The 19,486-nt window shown below is 42.4% G+C and overlaps 1 long non-coding RNA gene across 1 annotated transcript; it reads left to right on the top strand.

The window, feature by feature from the left end:
* On the top strand, positions 2,123–17,337 carry LOC106502085. Its single transcript, XR_001295653.2, has 3 exons — positions 2,123–2,735; positions 15,857–15,986; positions 16,132–17,337. It is a non-coding gene; the product is annotated as an uncharacterized LOC106502085 (long non-coding RNA).

Below are 19,486 nucleotides of genomic sequence, written 5' to 3'. Positions count from 1 at the left end.
AATGACAATGTCAAAAATGGGCACAGTCTGAGAAGTTGCTTGGAATAGAATCACAACATAGTGGGTCACTGGTCAGGCTCTTCTGCTCCCCACTGGAGTTTATGGGGATACCTATTCAGCCGCTCTGATAATCAAATGCAGCCCCATTTCCACTCGCCAGGACACGCATGTGATGGAAGGCTCCTAGGCAGGGTCCCCTCCTTCCCACCACCACCACCACCATGACACCGTCTCCCTGTGAGAGAGGCTCATGCCCCTACAAGCCAATCAAGGCTTCTTCTCTTTAGGTTAGGCCAACCTGGTGCCCCTCTGCAGGTCAGAGAATGAGGGGATTCATGATTCAGGAAATCGCTGCTGGCGTGCACACCCTGCTCCTCACCACGTTCACCCCGAGGCAAAAGAAGCTGCTTTTCTGAAACATCACTGGAAACAAAACTTTCCAGAGTTGTGACAACTAGCCCCACCGTATTATTCAGATTACAATTCTTTGAAAATCCACAGTCCTCTGATGACAGCAGTGCGGGTGTGGGCGGGTGGGGTGAGTGGGTGGCAGGCAGGTCTTAGGGTTGGACAGAGGCTTAGGTTTGGTTTCAGCATGCCTCCAGGGTAATATTGGCCTACATACTGCCACTGGAGCTTGAGGACTCATTTCTCCCAAGTGGTCACTGTGGGTTTTACCAGACAGAACAAAGAACTGTAGAAGATCCAGAAACAGTGGCTAGCTAAGGAAACGGCATTTCCCAGGGAAATGGCAGCCTGTGAACTGTCATCATAAAGCATTTTAGGTCCTTCAGAGACGTTTTCATCCCATTTCTCAGTACTTCCCATTTCTCTTTCACTTAGATTTTTTTTCTCCTTCATTATATCTGTCTTCCTTTCTTCTTGATCTTCCTCTTTCCTTCATTGCTACCCTTCTCCTTTCCTGCCTTCTTCCTCTTCTATGATTTTTTATATGTGCTAAATGTGTGTTGATGTTCCCTGTTATTAACAACTAGGTCACTATCCTCCAAAGAGAAGTGACAATATTTTACAAATAAAAACACACAATGCCCAGATAAACTTGACTTTCAGATAAACTTATACTGAAAAAAGTATCTGTTGTTTTCTGAAATTTAAATTTATTTGGGTGTCTGAGAATATACTGGCAGCCCTGGGTGCATGCTAAGTCACCTCAGTCCTGTCTGACTCTTTGTGACCCCTCGGACTGGTGGGGTCCTCTGTCCATGGGATTCTCCAGGCAAGAATACTGGAGTCGGTGACTATTTCCTCATCCAGGGACTGGCGGCCCTACCGCCAACTAACTGTAGCTCAGTGTGGGCCTCGAATAATGTTTGTCCTGCAAGTTGGTGGCTTTTAGAAATGGAAAGATGTCCCATACCAGCTCTGCAGTAAACTTTGTAACTCTATTATTACTTTTAAAGGGTGAGGGAACAATACTTCCTGAACCCTGCAGACAATAGTTTTTCATTTCTTGCTTTTTTATACTGCCTACATCTTCAAAGGGTTTTTCTTTGAAGGCAGCTGGTCTCCTTAGGGCATCCCCAAGCCTGGGCACCCCAGAGGCTAGAGAAGGCTGTAGCTCAGACGACAAAGGGTCCCAAGTGGTGAAATTTCAACAGGAATGTCAGGCCTCTGTGAGGAGAAAGGTTACTTCTGCAGGGGTGTGGGGGAAGGGTGGATTACAATACTTTTCTTTCAGTCGTCACATCTTTGCCTGTAACTTGCTCTGTCTTCACTGTGACTGAGAAAGGACGGTGCAGGGGCTGGGAGCAGGGCGGGGTGGGGAATACCCTGCTTTTCTTGTGCTCCTTTGGCTCTACTTGGGAGTGAAGCTGACATGAAAAGGAGTGATGGCCAAGGCTGCCCAGATGACACTGAGGTCAGTCACTGCTGACAGGTAAAACCTAGTTAATACCTGGCCTCCAAGCTGGAGAGCCTTCCAGTCTGCTGGTGGCTGGAACACAGCAAGCGTCTAAAGGTCACAAGATTGCAGAAGTCAGCAGGGCCTGGCCTTTTGAAAGGTGTGGTCCTCTCCCTTCCAGGCTGAAAACATTTCTCAATGACCCCAGAAGCTGGTAGGCTCCCAAACCCAGGGAGCACTGCTCCCTCCCCCAAGGCACTGATAGGGCCTGCAGCCTTGCACTAACATTTCTGAGCCCTGCAGTCCAGGCCAGGCTTTCCGCTCTCCCTGCTGGAGGCCCGCCATCCTTATTGAGTGTATTTCCAAGAAAGCAGTTGACAGGCTTGGCAGTGCTATTCCTGGAAATGTTCAATAGGCCATCTTCTGGCAGGGCCGCCGCTGACGGATGGGTTGGTCGGGGAGACCACGTGCTCAGCGCCCTCTCCACCCCCGCCTATTCCCAGGTGCCTCCAAGCAGCAGCCGTCCCCAAATACCTCGGGCTGTTAGCTGGCGGGGGCTGTGGGCCTCTGTGGAACTTGCTTCCTCCCCGGCAGGGCGGCTGCCAGCGGGCTTGCTGCTAAATGAAGACAGGCGCCCTGTGACTATAAATTATAACACACATCAGCTCCAGCCGATGCACCGCATGTCCTGCAGAAGACTCCGCAGGGGACGCCTGGCCACTGCCAAAGGGCATTCTGGACAGTGGCTCCTATGGCAGCCGCAGGACAGAGGCCAAGCCTGCCGCTGGGCAGAGGAGCTCTGGCAGCTCCCAGAGGTTGGAGTTTCCTTCGGATGCGGACCACGGCTTCTCTGCACTATTGCCTTTGGCACCAGGTACTTCTTTGTAGGGGCCGTTTGTGCCCTGCCAGAGGTTTAGCAGCATCCTTAACCTGCAACCACTGAGGGCCAGTAGCACCTACACCGCGCTCCCCTCCACCAGTTGTGACAATCAAAAAATACCTGCAGATGTTGTCAAATGTCCCCTGAAAAGCAAGGCTGCTCTTGGCTGAGTACTACTGGTACAGAGGAAAGGAAACGGGGGCCTTCTGAGGGTGATGCCAGAGAAAGACAGACTCGCAGAATGTGGTGTCCACTTGAGCTGTGTGCTGCCAGGCATGTCACAGAAACCTTGAGCCTCAGTTTTCTTATCTCTAAAATGGAAAGATAGAGAAGGGCAAACCAAGGGTGTATGGAAATAACAGTTGAATTAATGCATGGTGGGTACTTTGAGAGGTATTCAAGCACCACAGAAAACACTGTAGCAGCAGATTATCTGATGCTTGAATCCTTCCCTGCCTCAAAGGGTCTGGTTCCATTTGAGAGGGAAAAAAGCTGAATATTTATAAAATTTCACAAAAACTCTTAAAACAAACGAATGCTTTAGAAAGATTTTCTCTTCATTATTTTTTTTTCTACTTAATTCAAACATGATTAAGCATGCTATGACTGCCTGAGGTTAATGAACGTGATTTTTTTCTTATCTTTCTTGAAAGAGGTTTTGTATCTTTTTAAAAAAAATTAACACCCTAGAAATTGTATCCCTTTCAGTGAAAGAACAGAAAGTAAAAATGGGAGGGTCCTTCTATCTTTTTTTCATAAAATTTGTATCTTTTTCTTTATAATTTATAGCAAAAACTGGTCAATGAAACCCCACAGTCCTATAGGAAGGCATTGTCGCTTTAAATGAGGCTTGCTGTTATATAATTCTCTGGCTGACTTCATCTAGCCAGCTTTCAAGGAACTGTAAAGAAATCTTTAAAGGCTAATATTTCTCTTATTCACACTGGCAAAAAAAAAAAAAAACACAAAGGAAATGGGTAACCTGAGCCACTTCAATGGTAAGAAATGAAGAGCCAAGTCCTTGAGGACAGAGCCACAGTTGGCCCCACCCCAACGAAGTCTCAGGGTCCTTGTCAAGCTCCAGGCAACCATGGCCTTTCCTTTGTGGCCGTGTTCACTGGAAGATCCAAGGCCACATTTGCTTTGGGAAACAAGACCCTGTGATTAATCAAAGAAAACAAAAACAGCTTCTTTTCTATAATGGGCCCATCGAAGGGCTTTTCTAGGAAAACCCCCATCAAGCTGTTCCTTCTATTTTCTTAAAGGCTAACAGCCAAGGGAGGGGGTTGGAGGGGTGTTTGAGGAGGTATCCATGGAAGTTTATTCCCAAATAGTTCCCTCTCAGAAAAAGACTTCATTGTGCTAACTAGCTCGAACAGCTGAGCGCCGGCTAACAGCAGGGGCCCTGTGGAAAAAAGCATCTCCTCTTTCTAAGGCATCACTTTTCCTGCACGGACCCAGGGACTCACTTGCTCCTACAGAATTATTCTCACCAGATGAGGTTCCCATAGGGGACCTGCGGGAGTGAGTCTCTCTGAACCATACTAATGGAGTGTCAGAAAAGGCGGCCAGGCGGCACTGTTGTAAAACTAATTCTCACATGCTTCCCTCACCAGAAGCAAACACTGTAATTCTAGTACAGTCATTCCCCCTTATCTGTGGGGGATACATTCCAAGCTCCCTCAAGGGATGACTGAAAATATGGATAATACTATAAACATATGTGTGTGAGGGGCTTCCCTGAAAGCTCAGTTGGTAAAGAATCCGCCTGCAGTGCAGGAGAACTCAGTTCAGTTTCTGGGTCAGCATGATCTGCTGGAGAAGGGATAGGCTACCCACTCCAGTATTCTTGGGCTTTCCTTGTGGCTCAGCTGATAAAGAATCCACCTGCAATGTGGGAGACCTGGGTTTGATCCCTGGGTTGGGAAGATCCCCTGGAGAAGCGAACAGCTACCCACTCCAGTATTCTGGCCTAAGAATAGGACACAACTGAGCAACTTTAAAGAAAAGGAGTGTGCGTGTGTGTGTGTGTGTGTGTGTGTGTGTGTGTGTGTGTGTGTGAGCTCAGTGGTGTCCGACTCTTTTGCGACCCCATGGATTGTAGCCGACCAGGCTCCTCTGTCCATAGAATTTTCCAGGCAAGAATAGTGGCGTGGGTTTCCATTTCCTACTCCAGGGGATATTCCCAGCCCAGGAATTGAACCCACATCTCTTGTGTCTCAGGCATTGTCAGGTGGATTCTTTACCACAGTGCTATTTGGAAAGCCCCAGATACATATATAAGATAATATGCTTTTCCTATACATAAATACTTGTGAGAAAGTTTTATTTATGAAATATTAAGCAGAGTAAGAGAATATCCCAATTGCCAGCATCACTACTCCTGTGCTTTGGGGTCCTTATTAAAGAAAATAAAAGTTACTTGAACACAAGCACTGTGATACTATGACAGTTGATCTAATAACCAAGACACCTTCCAAGTAACAGGTGAGATGCAGCGGACAAAGGGATGATTCACATACCGGGCAGGACAGAGCTGCAAGATGCAATATTTCATCACATGACCCAAAATGATGTGCAATTTAAAGCTTATGAATTGTCTGTTTCTGGGGTTTTCCATTTAACATGTTCAGACTGATGTTGACTGTCAGTAACTAAAGCAATGGAAAACAAGCCCATGGATAAGGGAGGCTACTGTGCTGGATAAAGATAGGCAGGACGGGAACTAGAGTGAGGATGGTGAGGGATCACTTCTAGTGTAGAATTTAAGGATATCAAAGAAACCCACCCATCAGATAAGTAAGTAACATTTTAACGCAATATTCTTATGAAATCAAAATTAACGTCAAAAGTTCATGATGAAAGAAACATCAGGAGTCAGAGACAGAAAAGCAGCCCGTGGCTATGTGGCTTTCAACATATTCCCAGCCCCTCAGGTTCTCCTTTGTAAAGGGGGGGGGGGCCTCACCTATCTCATAGGGGTTGTTAAGACCAAATAAGTTCTTGTTTGCAAGAGCATTTGATAAACTGTAGCTTAAAGGGTCCTTGAAATGTATAACAGGAAGTATAATAATAATAACTGGAAAGGAGGAGATATATTTGGAGAAGGAAGGAGAAAAAAGGCAGGAGAGAGGAAAGGGGTGGAGGGATGGGGCAGGCTGTGTGCTGGGAAGCGGGCAGAGCCCAGATCTCAGATGCTGACCTGAATTCAACTCTCTTCTCAGTTGTTTATAGTCTGTAGAACTTTGGCCCATTTTGCAACCTCTCGGAGACTCAGTTTTCTCATCCTTAAAATGGGGACAATAATAGACTGACTATGTGAAGCAATGTGTGGACAACACCCAGTATGGTCTGGTACACACTAGGTATTAACCCTTTTCACCACACACACACACACATACCCCACACACACACACACCTCCCTGCATACTTACACCCACACCCCAAATTTCTCCTGTGAAAAGAATGAGTAAGAAGGAGAGAAGCAGGAGAGGCAGGAAGAATATAAACCAAGATGGGAAGAGGTAAGAGAAGAAAAGAGACAGAGAGGAAAGGAAGTAGGAAGGAAAGAAAGAAAAGAAAGAAGGAGCTCTCAGTCCTGTCCTAACCTGAGAACTCTCATAGGGAAGTCAGTTCAAGCTTCTTAGGAAACACTCAAGGAAAGAATGAAGGTCAATAATTTTTAAGATTTATCTGTGATGACAGATAAATCAGATAGCTCTGATTCATGTGTTTGCCTGATGAAGAATATTCTAAAACATGCCTTCACTTATATATCCATTTTCCCAAGGGTAGACACTTAAATTATTTAAAGGAGCTTCGACTGTATCAGCAATACTTCATTTTTTAAGTTGGGTGGAACATATGGAGAGGTTCAATCTACTGGTCTCTTTTTTTCTGCATCTGAAACATTTGAGCTCATCCAGAACGCCTACTGATTCAGCCAAATTTCCAGACCTCGCCCTTCAGTTCAGAGGCAGGCAGGGTTTCTAGGTCGGATGAGATACATCTACTTGAAGACTTGGAGTACAGTGGGCACATTGCAGGTGTCTGCCCGGCAGCCACTCTGTCCCATAGTGGGGACAGTGCCCATAGTGGCTCTGTCTAGCCCACGGGAATGGAGGTCGAGCCACACTGATTGAAATACAGCTAGCAGGCCTGCAGCTTCCCAGGCAGACCCCACTACCTGAGATCTTGTCCTGCCTGGAAGCTCCAAGGCCAGGCTCTACAGGCAGTTCCAGACCCAGAGCTGGGATTTCATGGAAGCCTTGGAGAAGGCAATGGCAATCCACTCCAATACTCTTGTCTGGAAAATCCTATGGATGGAGGAGCCTGGTAGGCTACAGTCCATGGGGTCGCTAAGAGCTGGATACGACGACTGAGCGACTTCGCTTTCGCTTTTGGATGAGAGATGCTTCAGGGAAAATAGTTTTCTCCAATAACAGCTGAGCTCTTCTGAATCAAATCTCTGTTCCTTTTATAATGGAACAAAGCGAGGAAATGCTGCAAGCTTGGGGGGATGACAGTCACAGTTGATCCCCTGGAAGCTGGTCTGTGCATTTCCTTCCTAAGGAATTGGAGAAATAAGAAGTGCCAAGAATCCAAAAGAATAAATATTCTGAAACAGTCCCTGTTTGCCTTTGGAATGTCTTGCTCGTTCCCTCCTCTCCTTCAGTAGATCTGTCTCTTAAAGACTGTTTACTTTGGCTACACTCAAAATTGGTCTGCATTCCCCAGCATCCACCTGCTCTGTGGGGTGATTATGTTCCCTTGGGCAGCTATAAGGGCTGAGTTCTAGCCTCCAACAGATAGCCTGTTACATGGACAATCCACTAAACCATGACTTGGGGCTAGGATTTAGGGCAGGGACTGATGCTGCTGCTGCTGCTGCTGCTGTTGCTGCTGCTGCTGCTGCTAAGTCACTTCAGTCGTGTCTGATTCTGTGTGACCCCATAGACGGCAGCCCACCAGGCTCCTCCATCCCTGGGATTCTCTAGGCAAGAACACTGGAGTGGGTTGCCATTTCCTTCTCCAATGTATGAAAGTGAAAAGTGAGGGCAGGGGCTAGAATGCGGCAAATGAGGTTTTCCTTGGACACAAAGGTTAAAGGGGCACCAAAAACTCAGAAATTGAGACAAGTAATATTTTAAGGAAATATTTTAAAAAATGAAAATTAATTTGAAAAATCCATGATGAACAAAATATCAATATTTCAAACAAAGACAGAGTCTATGCAGAATAGAAGAAACAATAGAGTTTTACAGCCAAGCAAAAGCTTAAAGAGTTCATCACCATTAAACCAGTCTTATGAGAAATGTTAAAGGGAGTTCACTAAGTAGAAAAGAAAAGGCCACAATTGTCTTAGAAATAAGACAATTACAAAAGTTAGTATCTTACAGGTAAAAGAAAACAATAGTAAAGGTAGTGGATCAACCACTTATAAAACTATTAGGAAGGTGAAAGAAAAAAAGTAGTAAAATCATCTATATCTATAGCAAGTTAACAAAGATAAAAAATGGAAACTTATAAAATATTATGTAAAAAACAAAATGTGGTGGGGGGTTAAAAGTTAAAATATATGGCTGTTATAATGCATTCAAGTTTAAGAGACTGTCAACTTAAAAAAAACACCCCCCACCCCACCCCCCACACACTCCTACCTCTTGGTAACCATAAACCAAAAACCTAAAATAGATACACAAAAAGGAAAGTGAAAGGGATCAAAACATAATACTAGTCATCAAACCACAAGGGAAGAGAGCAAGAGAAGAAGCAAAGAACTACCAAAAAAAAAAAAAAATCTGAAAACAAAATGGCTAGGAGCACATACCTATAAACAACTACTTTAATTGTAAATGGACTAAATGTTCCAATTAAAAGACACAGAGTAGCTGAATGGTTAAAGAAAAAAACAAACCAAGATCCATATATATGCTGCTTATGAAAGACTCACTTCAGATTTAAAGACACACACAGATTAAAGTGTGGGGATGGAAAAAGATATTCCATAAAAATGGAAATGAAAAGAAAGCTGGGGTAGCAATACTTACATCAGATCAAACGGATTTTTAAACAACGGCCCTAAAAAGAGACCAAAAAACAGATTGTATAATGATAAAGGGATCAATCCAACAAGAAGATATAACACTTATAAACATATGTGCACCCAACATAAGAATACCCAAATACATAGAACAAATATTAACAGATATAAAGGGAGAAAGTAATAGTGAAACAACAATAGTAGGGGACTTTAACATTCTACTTACATCAACAGACAGGTCATCCAGGCAGAAAATGAACAGGGAAACATTGGCCTAGGGGATGCAATAGACCAGATGAATTTAATATATATGGAACATTTCATCCAAAAGTAGCAGAATACACATTCTTATCAAGTGCAAGTGGAACACTCTCAAGAATAGATCACATGCTAGGCCACAAAACAAGTTTCTGTAAATTTAAGAAGACTGAAATCATATAATCTTTTCTGACCACAGTGGTATGAGACTAGAAATTAACTACCAGTTAAAAACTGGAAAAAAAAAAAAAAACCCCACCATGAACACATGTAGTCTAAAGCATATACTACTAAAAAGCCAATGGCTCATTGAAGAAATCAGAGCAAATCAAAAAATACCTTGAGACAATAGGAAATATATTACAAAATCTGTAGGATACAGCAAAAACAGTTCTAAGAGGGAAATTTATAGTGATACAGGCCTACCTCATGAAACAAACAAAAAAAAACCTCAAATAAACAACCTAACCTTACATCAAAGAGAACAAGAAAAAAGAAACCTACGTTATTAGAAGGAAAGAAATAATAAAGATAAAAGCAGAAAAAAATGAAATAGAGACCAAAAAAATAACTTAAAAATATCAATGAAACTAGGAGCTAGTTCTTTGAAATGATACACAAAATCAACAAACCTCAGCCAGACTTACCAAAAAGAGAAAGAGAGTCCAATCAATAAAATCAGTGGGAAAGAAAAAGTTACAACTGATATCACACAAACACAGAGGATCATAAGAAACTACTATCACTCTGAACAATTACATGCCAACAAATTGGACAACCTAGAAGAAATGGATACATTCCTAGAAATATATAATCCTCCTAGAATGAATCAGAAGTAAAACATCAAACCAGACCAATTACCAGTAATAAGATGGAACCAGTAATAAAGAAAAGTCCAACATCAGATGGCTTCACAAGAGAATTCTACCAAATATTTAAAGAATAGCGAACACTTATCCTTCTCAAAATATTCCAAAAACTGAAGAGCAAGAAATGCTTCCAAACTGATTCAGCAAGGCCAGCATCACCCTGAATCGAAAATCAGACTAAGACACCACAAAAAAGAAAATTACAGGCCAATATCACTGATGAATATGAAAGCAAAAATTCTCAACAAAATATTCACAAACAGAAAGCATTTAGAAGAATCATATACCATAATCAAGTGGGATTTATCCCAGGGACTCAAGGATGGCTCAATGTCTACAAATCAATTAATATGATATACCACATTAACACTTTGGCCACTTGATGTGAAGAGCTGACTCATTTGAAAAGACCCTGATGCTGGGAAAGATTGAGGGCAGGAAGAGAAGGGGACGATAGAGGATGAGATGGTTGGATGGCATCACCAACTCAATGGACATGGGTTTGGGTGGACTCCGGGAGTTGGTGATGGACAGGGAGGCCTGGCGTGCTGCAGTTCATGGGGTTGCAAAGAGTTGGACATGACTGAGAGACTGAACTGAACTGAACTGAACCATATTAACAAAATGAAAGATAAAAGTTATATGATCACCTCAACAGATCTAGAAAAATGGTTTGATAAAAACTCTTAACAAAGTGTGTTTAGAGGGAACATACCTCAATAAAAATCCTATATGACAAATCCATGCCATTATCATACTCAATGGTGAAAAACTGAAACATTTCCTTTACGATCAGGGAAAAGATAAGGATACCCACTCTAACCACTTTTATTCAAACTAGTATCAGAAGTTCCAGCCACAGAAATCAGAGAAAAAATAAACAAAAGGAATCTAATTTAAGTAAAACTGTTACTGTTTGCAGATGACATTATACTTTATATAGAAAAACATAAAAACTCCACCAAAAAACTATTAGGACTAATCAATCCAGTAAAGTTGCAGGACACAAAATTAATATACAGAAATCCATGGCATTTTTATATATTAATAATGAACTATCAGAAAGAGAAATTAAGAAAACAATTCCACTTATGAAAGAAATTGAAGATGACAGAGACAAATGGAAAGACATACCTTGCTCACAGATTGAAATAATTAATACTGCATACCACCCAAGGTAATCTACAGATTTAATGCAATCCCTATCAAACTACCAATGGCATTTTTCACAGAACTAAAACTAATAAACCTAAAATCTGTATGAAACCTCTAAAGACCAAAATAGCCAAAACAATGTTGAGAAAGAAGAACAAAGCTGGAGGTTATTTGCTCATGATTTCATACTACAAGTCTATAGTATGGTATTGGCACCAAAAAGAAATATATATCAATGAAACAGAATTGATGTTCAAGAAATAAACCCATGCTAATATGGTCAATTAATATATGACAAAGGAGGCAAATACATACAAAGTTGAAGACAGCCTCCTCAACACATGATACCAGAAAAATTGGAACGCTCATGAAAAGAATGGAACTGGACCACTTTCTCATACCATGTAAGAAAATAAACTCAAAATAGATTAAAGACTTGAATTTAAGACCTGAAACCATATTCTAGAAGGAAACATAAGCAGCATACTCTTTGACACTGGTCGTAGCAATATTTGGGGGGGGGTCTGTCTCCTTAGGCAAACAAAACAAAAGAAAACAAATGGGACTACATCAAACTAAAAAGCTTTCACACTGCAAAGGAAACCATCAACAAACAAAAGGCAGCCTATTGAAGGGGAGGAAATATTTGCAAATGACATCCAGTAAGGGATTAAGATGGAGAAGGCAATGGCACCCCACTCCAGTACTCTTGCCTGGAAAATCCCATGAACGGAGGAGCCTGGTAGGCTGCAGTCCATGGGGTCACTAAGAGTCAGACACGACCGAGCGACTTCACTTTCACTTTTCACTTTCATGCATTGGAGAAGGAAATGGCAACCCACTCCAGTGTTCTTGCCTGGAGAATCTCAGGGACGAGGGAGCCTGGTGGGCTGCCGTCTATGGGGTCACACAGAGCCAGACACGACTGAAGTGACTTAGCAGCAGCAGCAGCAGCAGCAGCAGCAAGGGATTAAGATCCAAAATACATAAAGAACTCATGAAACTTAATATAAAAAGCAGAATCTTATTTTAAAAAGGGCAGAGGGCCTGAATAGACATTTTTTCAAAGAAGACATACAAATGGCTAACAGACACACGAAAAGATGTTCAATGTTATTCACCATAAGAGAAATATTCATCAAAAGCACAATGAAATGTCACCTTACAGCTACCAGAATGGTTACTATCAAAAAGACAACAAACAATGAGTGTCAATAATGATATGGAGAAACGAGAACTCTCATGTACTATCAGTGGGATGGCCATTGATATAGTCACTGTGGAAAACGACATGGAGTTTCCCCAAAAAATTAAAAAAAAAAACTATCATAGGACATAGCAATTTCATTCCGGGTATTTTTCCAAAGAAAACAAAAACACTAATTTGGAAATATATATACCTCTATGTTCATCATAGCATTATTTACAAAAGCAAAGATATGAAAACAACCCAAGTTTCCATCAATAGATGAATGGATAGAAAAGTTGTGGTATATGTATACGGTGGAATATTACTGGTTTGGACTTGCCATTTGTCCACAAGGATGAATCTGGAGGACATTATACTAAGTGAAATAAATCAGACAAAGGAAAGCAATCACCATATGATATCAATTACATGTGGAATGTAAAGAACAAATGGACAAATGAAATGAAAACAGGCCCATAAAAACAAGAACAAATGGGTGGTTGTCAGAAGGGCGGAGGGTTCAGGGTGGGCCAAACAGGTGAGGGAATTAACAGGTACAAACTGCCAGTTACAGAATGAATAAGTCATGGAAATGAAATACACAGCATAAAAATATGGTCAATAATACTGTAATAACTTTATGTGGGGATAGACGGTTGGTAGATTTCTATTGGCAATCGTTCTGTAATGTATTTAAATGTCAAATTACTTCATTGCATACCCCAAACTAACACTGCATATCATCTGTATTTCAACTAAATAATTAAATAAAAATTTAAAAATAAAATTCAGGTAATCTAGCTATAGAGCCTACCTCCTTAGCAACTATTCTCTAATGATATTATGTCCTTGCACACATTGCTATATTTTAAATGGATAACCAACAAGGACCTAATGCATAGCATGGGGGAAAAAAAAGAGTATAGTTGTATGATCAGTAGTGTGGATGTATAAAAAGAAGAATAAAACACTATTCCTGTCTCAAAAAAAAAATATGTCTTCCTACTTAACAAAGTTTCCATTAAACATAATTTTAAATACAACAGTTTAAAAAATCAAAATTGATGCAGAAAATCCATGATGAACAAAATATCAATATTTCAAATAAAGACAGGTCCATGCAGATGCTCCTGAGTTGAATGCAAACTGGGAAGTGCTAGGATCAACTTTTCCTTTGTGAATCCTGGCATTAACATGGCTGGTCAGGGAAGAAAATGTTCCCTCACTCCAAAAACATGAGTTTACCCAACAGCAGGATGGCAGGGTCCAATTTCTACCAACTAAAGCAACCCACAACCCCAGCCCATGGACCTAGGCACAGCTTTAGACCTCTTCTCCCTCCAAGCCACTCAGCGTCCTGCCCCTCCTCCTCCAGGACAATTCACCCTTCTCCAGTTGTGGCTCTATCTACATGCTTACTCATATATGGTACATACCATGCACAAACATGCATTAACTACTTACTCCAGAGGTCCCCGGTGGATTGCTGGAATCCAATTTTATTTAACTCAATTTATTTTTGTTGTTGTTGTTTTTCTCAATTAACTACTTGCCAACATTTAAAAACGGGGAGCTTCTCACCAAAAAAAATCCAAATTTCTAGCCCATCTTTGAAAATCAAAATTTTCAGCTTGACTTGAAAAATCTAAATGTTTGGAAACTGATAAACAACAGTAATAATAATTTCTTTTATTGAGAATATACTAAATGCTGAGCACAGTACTCAGTACTTTATATTAATATGTCTTTTTTCTGTTTTAAAAACTGTCAAAGAAATTCTGTATTTACTATTTGCATTTAACAGATGAATCTGAAGCTCAGAACACTTAAATAACTTGTCCCAAATCACTTAGCTAATAAGAAGCTTGACCAGATTCAAACCAAAGGAACTGACTCTAAAGCATCAGCTCTTATTCCTCAGTATCTTCCATCATCCTGGGGCGTGGACTAAATTACTGTTTTTCAAAAGGTTCCAAGAAGCCTAAAAGGCCCTGGGTGTGTATTATGAGGGGTGGGGAGTGTCCCCACTCCCACCAGGAGGCTGGCTCAACTCCCAGGGCCCCTGTTTCTTTAATCAGAGCAGTTCTTTTTTTTTTTTTAACTATTTTATATATTGGTGTCCTGCTCAACAATTCCTTTTGGAAAAGGAATCCCATTACTCAGAAACAAAAACAAAGCCCCAAATCCAAATGACCTTTTTATCTCTTGTCCACACACTGTGGTTATCTGGATCAGCAGGAAAACGCCTTCTGTTTCCAACATACCAGATATCTCTCCATATTATCACAACACTTTGGTTCTGCCTTTGAGCACTTGGGTGCTAGTTGGGCCACTTTTAAAACTGGTGAAAGGCCAGGCATCCAGAGACTTAGGAGCTGTGGAGCTTCCTCACAGACCTGCTGTGGGCAGAGAGAGGCTGTCTGAAACTGTGCTGAGGCCAACACAGGGTGGACAAGGATGATGGGGTAAGGGCAGCAGAGACCAGTAGAGAGGCCGTCCCTTTGCTTCTCTGAATTGCAGCCTGGCATAGCTATCTGTGAATTGAGGGTATTCTTTATGGAATGTTAGAAGAGGTAGCCTCAAAGACTGTATAGGGTACTGAAAGAAGCCCAGGAAGGAGCCAGAGCTGAGCTCAGTCACTGCGCGGCACTTTACAACCTTGGACATACATCACATGTGCATCCCTCACTTCTTTCTATGCACCTTGCCCCGAAGTCCTAGGGACATACGGTGAACACTTGGAAAAGCATAAAGTGACATGAGAATGGACATTGTGTTTAAATCACACGTATATGATCTGACCAAGACAACTGAGAAACAGTAACAGCTTCCAGTCCCTTTTTGAAGACAAGATGCTGGATGTGCCAGTGTGATTTCAGCCTTGGATTCCAGGGCCATCCACTGATCAATCACTCCTAAATCCATAACCCATTCAGATTTCTCTCCTGAGATTCCAACCCATGGTTCATCTTCTGTATTGAACAGCTCCATGTGGATGTCCTGCAGACTTCCCCAGCAATTTCTAGTACTTTCCCTGGTGGTCTGGTGGTTAAGACTCTGCACTCCCAAGGCACAGGCTCAGGTGCAACCCCTGGACGGGTAAGATCCCACACGGTGCATGGCACAGCCAAAAGAAAACCAAACGGCTCCTTCCCCTCACAATTCCCAAAATGGAACTCACCCACCTGTCTCTGAAACCTGCTCCTTCAGCACTGCTCTAACTCTGTGCATCGGGGAACGCCATGCACAGCGCCCAGAAACCCAGGAACCATCCTGGACCGCTTCCTTGTTCCATGTCTCATGTTTAATCAATGTCAGGGTCCTGTGGTTTCAATCCACTCCTTAAAAATCACTAACGAAAAAGTGTATGGAAAACATTTCCATCAGATATGCAAGTTAGACTGTGCTGTAACAATATCAAGAACTGATTATCAACACCTTGGCAATGTGCTAATTTCTCTGTTCCCTAGAAATCCACATATTTGGGGGTTTGTTTACAGAAGCTGTGAAACTAAATCTCTTGCTATGCATCTGACGACTTTCTGAGTTTCACTTAATTTCTTCTTGCCAGACTGACACGCCTTCAAATCCTTGTTTTTAGGTCCCCTGTATTTTGCTGTGACCTTCCATACCCTCCACTCATCAGTGGCCCTGGTGTTGAAATCTTCTTCTACTGACAGTACCTGAAAAAAATCTGTTACTAAAAGTGTATCCATGCCTGATGTCAAGAGGTAGGAAAAGCATGGGGTTTTTATTTTCCATGTTTAATCAACATTTTAACTTTCTTATTTCCAAAGTTTCCAAACTCTGGGCAACTGGTTAATCTACTTTAATTACAGTACTTCCCTGTACATCTTCTCTCATTTTCAAACATAGGTAGATAATTCAAAGTGGGTTAAGATTCTTCCTGGCACCTCCACTGCAGAAAGTGCGAAGACCTTCATTCAAGCCTTAACTCTACCATTTACAAGCTTATGTCCTTGGACCACCTACCAAACCTCTCTGAACTTCACCTTTCTCCTCTGCAAAGCAAGAATGACTCCAACCTCACATCTCACTCTCTGCCTTGGGCATGGGAGGCCCTGCATAAATGTTGATACCCTTCCCAAATAGTTCTGCTATTAATTATACCCAGGATCACACAAGAGTCTCTATGGAATCTCAGCAGATTGAAACGATTTTCTAGGATAATGACTCTCCACTGTTAGTAGGAACAGTTGCCAGCCAGTCTCAATGCCTACACTCACTCAAGCAGCTAAAACTTCTAAGACTCCTCTCCAATAATAGGACTGTTCGCTTCCTCCCCTGCAAAGCAGTATGCACCACACTTTGCTCGTTCTCATGGCTTTCGGGAGGGGAAAACCTCATCCCACATAGAAAACCGAGTCACTGGCCTCTCGGGACTCTGGGTCCAGAGTTCAGCTGGAGGAACCATCCATGGAAATGACATCATATGGAGAGGCAGGAGTGCAATGTGCAAAGTGAGGAGTCCAAAAACTTTAGAGGAAGCAAAATGTAAGAAGCCGGGGGCGTGACTATCCTAGCTTGGCAGTCGGACACTGTATAGATCTTCCCAAACTGATTCCTTACCTTTTGCCCAGTACCTGCACTCCATGGAGATGTTTCACAGCTGGTACCTCCTTTTATCTTTTCAATCATCCTGAGAAGTTGGCAAATACTATTATGCCAGTTTTTTTTCAGAAGAAGAAACTGAGGAGAGAGTGCCCAGATCACACGAACTAACACAGAATGGAGCTCGGGCTTAACGTGGGGCTTCTGATTCTAACACCTTTCTGCCACATTCCCTGCCTCTCGTATAGCTGGGGAAGAGGAAGACTCAAACAATCTCCAGGGGAACATAAGCTCAGTGTCACAGGGGGAAAGCACCGGACTGGAGTGCATATACGAGACCGGGCCTCTTTTCCCAGCCGTTAACTCTTGAGATGTCCGTCTCCTTACCTCTGCAGGGAGCAGGCAGCAATAAACGATTCCAAGTTCCCTCTCGTGTTTCTGTTTCTTAAATGTGTATCTTTAGTTATTTTAATGTGTAACTCAGCTGCTGCTGCTACGTCGCTTCAGTCGTGTCCGACTCTATGCAACCCCATAGATGGCAGCCCACCAGACTCCTCCGTCCCTGGGATTCTCCAGGCAAGAATACTGGAGTGGGTTGCCATTTCCTTCTCTGTATAACCTAGAAGAGATGCCAAAAACAAAAAAAAATTTAAGGTATATCACAAGTTCAGCAGCATTTATGTTATTTTTGACCTGATGTGACCACTGTGGCTGAATTTAAAAGTTGGGATGTTCATTCACAGTTTAGGCCTCATTAAACTTCAATAACATTTCTGCATCTCAGTTTTCTGAAATGAAAAACAGGGATGACAGTTTTCTACTTCTTGCTCCCTGCCATCTTGCTTTTTCCTAGCCTCCCAACACCAGGCAGGGAAGAGGAGCTGCTGATCTGATTGGTCAGCATCTGGGATCAGAGACAGAACTTTATGCAGTTGGCCCTCTGTATCCACTGGTTTCATGTCTGCATATTCAACCAGAGTGGATCAAAAACATTTGGAAATCAATTCCAAAAACTTCCAAGAAGCAAAACTTGGCTTCACCACTTGCCAGCAATTATTTACATAGCATTTACATTGTATTAGGTATTGTAAGTGATCTAGAGATGATTTAAAGGATACAGGAGATTATATGCAAACACTACACCTTTTGACATAAAGGACTTGAGCATTTATGGACTTTGGTATCTCCAGTGTCCTGCAACCAATCCCCTGTGGATACCATGGGACAACTGTAATTAGGGGCAGGATGCCATCCCCGGGAGTGGTTCTCTTTCTTTTAAATTATATGCAGTTGGCTGAGCAAGTGAACTCAGCCCTCTCTCTTACTCAACTGCATCCTCTGTGTTAAGTGCCTAAGAAGGTGGGTTAGTAGTCACCTTATTTTCTCTGTTCCTTTGTAGTCTTTACTCCATGCATCCTTTTAGAGGGTACTAACAGCCCAAGGTGGTAGAGAAGACTCCTGAGAGTCCCTTGGACTGCAAGGAGATACAACCAGTCCATTCTGAAGGAGATCAGTCCTGGGTGTTCTTTGGAAGGAATGATGTTAAAGCTGAAACTCCAGTACTTTGGCTACCTCATGCGAAGAGTTGACTCATTGGAAAAGACTCTGATGCTGGGAAGAAGGGGACGACAGAGGATGAGATGGCTGGATGGCATCACCGACTCAATGGATGTTAGCTTGAGTGAACTCCGGGAGATGGTGATAGACAGGGAGGCCTGGCGTGCTGCGATTCATGGGGTCGCAAGGAGTCAGACATGACTGAGCGACTGAACAGAACAGACTGAAGAGCCCAAGATTTAGATTCAGGAAGAAGTAAGAGGTTTTGATTAGACCTCAAGGCCAGTTTTCATTCCAATCCCAAAGAAAGGCAATGCCAAAGAATGTTCAAACTCCTGCACAATTGCACTCATCTCACACACTAGCAAAATAATGCTCAAAATTCTCCAAGCCAGGCTTCAACAGTACGTGAACCATGAACTTCCAGATGTTCAAGCTGGATTTAGAAAAGGCAGAGGAGCCAGAGATCAAATTGCTGACATCTGCTGGATCATCAAAAAAGCAAAAGAGTTCCAGAAAAAATCTATTTCTGCTTTATTGACTATGCCAAAGCCTTTGACCATGTGGATCACAATTGCGGAAAATTCTGAAAGAGATGGGAATACCAGACCACCTGACCTGCCTCCTGAGAAATCTGTATGCAGGTCAGGAAGCAACAGTTAGAATTGGACGTGGAATAACAGGCTGGTTCCAAATCGGGAAAGGAGCCCATCAAGGCTGTATATTGTCCCCCTGCTTATTCAACTTCTATGCAGAGTGCATCGTGCAAAATGGCAGGCTGGAGGAAGCCCAAGCTGGAGTCAAGGTTGCCGGGAGAAATGTCAACAACCTCAGACAAGCAGATGACACCTCCCTTATGGCGAAAGTGAAGAGGAGCTGAAGAGCCTCTTGATGAAAGTGAAAGAGAAAAAGTTTGCTTAAATCAACATTCAGAAAATGAAGATCATGGCATCTAGTCCTGTCACTTCATGGTAAATAGATGGGGAAACAATGGAAACAGTGAGAGACTTTATTTTGGGGGGCTCCAAAATCACTGCAGGTGGTGACTGCAGCCATGAAATTAAAAGACACTTGCTCCTTGGAAGAAAAGCTATGACAAACC

The sequence above is a fragment of the Capra hircus genome, chromosome 5 (genome assembly GCF_001704415.2).
Source record: "Capra hircus breed San Clemente chromosome 5, ASM170441v1, whole genome shotgun sequence".
Lineage (NCBI taxonomy): Eukaryota > Metazoa > Chordata > Mammalia > Artiodactyla > Bovidae > Capra > Capra hircus.
The sequence above is the reverse complement of the archived record's forward strand: the minus strand, read 5'-3'. Positions and strand labels throughout refer to the sequence as shown.